At 40.9% G+C, this 2,936-nt stretch overlaps 1 non-coding gene across 1 annotated transcript; it reads left to right on the top strand.

Annotated features, from left to right (window-relative positions):
* Nucleotides 1-832: 832 nt before the first annotated feature.
* Nucleotides 833-941, top strand: LOC127741715 (small nucleolar RNA R71). The gene has a single exon (XR_008002920.1). It is a non-coding gene; the product is annotated as a small nucleolar RNA R71 (small nucleolar RNA).
* Nucleotides 942-2,936: the final 1,995 nt, after the last annotated feature.

Here is a 2,936-nt window from a genome sequence, read left to right as displayed (position 1 = left end):
TTCCATCTCTGAATGTCTCTGTCTCTGTTCTAAGGACTGTACATGATCAAAAATATTAGAAAGCAAAGCAAATAAATTAACAAAACTCAAATGAAATCACCTAAAAGAAAGAAAAACAGAAATACTCTACTCATAGTTGGGTTGCCTCCCAACAAGTGCTTCTTTACTGTCACTAGCTTGACAGACAACTCTTTTATGGAGAATGATAAGGGATCAGAATTTCACCCCTTATAGTGAACTTCCTTCATGTGCTCTCATGGATGAGTTTCACATGTTCTAGAGACAGGATCCTGTTCACAGTGTGTGGAATGACTAGACTGTGAGTGAAGACCACTCTCATTCTAGGCGAGAGGTCCTCAGTGGGGATCTTCTTTCCCCTCCAGCCTTTAGGCACATTCATCTTACTACCGTCCTTCTCAGAGCTTGATGATGGTTGCCCCACACGAAACTTAGTTAACCTCCTCCATCATGGGTTGATATGGATCATAGGCATCTCCTTCATAGGAGGCTTCTTGAGTGCTGCTAGCTGCAGCTTGCAATCCAGTCAGATGGTGAGAGATCATGTTGACCTGTTGGGTCAGGATCTTGTTCGGAGCCAATATGGCATTCAGAGTGTCAACCTCCAGGACTCCTCTCTTATGAGCTACCCCATTGTTTACAGGGTTCCTCCCAGAAGTGTACACGAATTGGTTGTTAGCAACCATGTCAATGAGTTCCTATGCCTCTTCAGGAATTTTCGTCAAGTGGATTGATCCATCAACAGAGTGGTCCAAGTCCATCTTGGACATCTCAGAAAGACCATCATAGAAGATATCCAGCATGGTCCAGTCTGAAATCATGTTAGGAGGGCACCTTCTGATTAATTGCTAGTACCTCTCCCAGGTTTCATAGAGGGATTCACCCTCTTTCTGTCTGAAGGTTTGAACTTCCACCTTAAGTTTGCTCAACTTCTGAGGTGGAAAGAACTTGGTCAATAATGCATTGACCACCTTCTCCCAAGAGTCTAGGCTTTCCTTGGGCTGAGAATCCAACCATAACCTAGCTCTGTTCCTTACAGCGATGGAGAAAAGCATCAGCTTGTAAATCTCTCGATCCACTCCATTAGTCTTGACAGTATCACAGATCTACAAGAAATTAGAGATGAATCTATTGGGATCTTTCTATATAAGTCCATTAAATTGGCAGTTCTGTTGAACTAGAGTGACCAGTTGAGGCTTCATCTCAAAGTTATTTGCACCATTAGTAAGTATATAGATGCTCCGTCCATAGAAGTCAGAAGTGGGTGCAGTAAAGACACCTAGGACCTTCCTTGCGTCTCCTCTATCATTGGGATTGGCTGCCATGTTTGTATTCTTAGCTTCTTATTTGAAAAGCTCTGTGAGGTTTTCTCTGGAGTGTTGTGCTCTAACTTGTTGTAGCCACCTCCTTAGAGTCCTCTCATGTTCAGGGTCAGGATCAAAGAGAAGTTCTTTATCTCTATCCCTGCTCAAAAACAAGAAAAAGAAAACCAAGAAAGAGAAAGAATGGGAGTTTCTATGTTAGAGTATAGAAAACTCCCTGTGAGATATCAGATTGATGTGAAAACAGTGATAAAGATTCAGTTAAGGCTTCGGAGATGCTATTTCTTTCCAGATTAACTTTTCTTATAGTCTACTTCAATAACGAATGATTCATTCAATGGCAGTCGTAAGTGACTAATTCATGTCCTCTCATCAAGTTAATCTCTTCTAAACCACAGCCATCCACCATATCTGAGTAACTCATGTCCTCTCATCAAGTTGACTCAAGGCTTCTTACTATAGCCAAAGATGAAGCTCTAAGCTACTCCCCTTCACGATCCTACTCAAAATACCACATACAAGGTCGGATCTTCCGGATTAGAGAGTGCTGCTTCTCTGAGTCTAGCCTTAGTGCCACAGAAATCTCAATAACCCATGGTCAACGAAATTTCATGTCACGTATCCAAAGTTGCCCAGGCGCGCTCTTGGAATCTGCAATGTATCTCTAGCTTTAGTTCAATGCTATCCAGGTCAGGACTCGCACGAAACCCATGTAGACCAAGGATGAATGTCACGGTTCACCCACAATTCATTGAGATTCAAGAAGGAGAACGTGTAAGTGAATAAAATCAGACATATTGAAATAGAAACAGTAATATTATTAATCCATGAGAATCAGCAGAGCTCGTAACCCTAACTTAGGAGGTTTAGTTACTCATAGCTTATAGAAAATAGTAATGTAATTCGAAAATAGTGTGGAAGAAGATCCTAAAACATGGGTGATCTTTTCCCTTTAATACTAATCTAATAACTAGAGATTACAAAAATAAGACAAATGATAAACCCAATTTTTAGGGTTTATCTTGTGCTTATTTTGGGTGATTTTATCACATTTTCTCACATTTATTCAATGAAATATCATGGTTTCATGATTTTCTCCTAATTTGTGCTTAAGTGTGAAAACATGTTTTTTAGGCCTTAATTTGCTCATTTTAATCCACCTTTGATTCCACTAGATGCCTTGATGTGTTTGTTAGTGAATTCAGGTTGAAAAGGCTAGGAATAGATCAAAGGAATGAAGAGGAAAGCATGAAAAGTGGAGAAATTATGGAAAATCAAGGATTTGGGATGCACTCATCGATGCGCACACGTGGCATACGCTCACGCATGGAAGATGAAGTCGCCAGGCAACGCGTACGCGTTACAGGACGCATAATAGTGGATAGAAAATTGCCCAGTGAAGCGTACGTGTGACCCACACGTACGCGTCGATGCTCGCATGTGACCTCATCAAAGTGAAAATGCTAGGGGCGATTTCTAAGCTTCACAGGCCCAAATCCAACTCATCTCTGAGCATGTTACATGCAAAATTCAAAATGGGTCAAAGGGGGGTGATTCATACACAAAGTTTTTGAGAGAGATTTAGAATTCTAGAGA

The sequence above is a fragment of the Arachis duranensis genome, chromosome 9 (assembly GCF_000817695.3).
Source record: "Arachis duranensis cultivar V14167 chromosome 9, aradu.V14167.gnm2.J7QH, whole genome shotgun sequence".
Taxonomy (NCBI): Eukaryota; Viridiplantae; Streptophyta; class Magnoliopsida; order Fabales; family Fabaceae; genus Arachis; species Arachis duranensis.
Note: the sequence above shows the minus strand (reverse complement) of the source record. Positions and strands in the feature narration are given on the sequence as shown.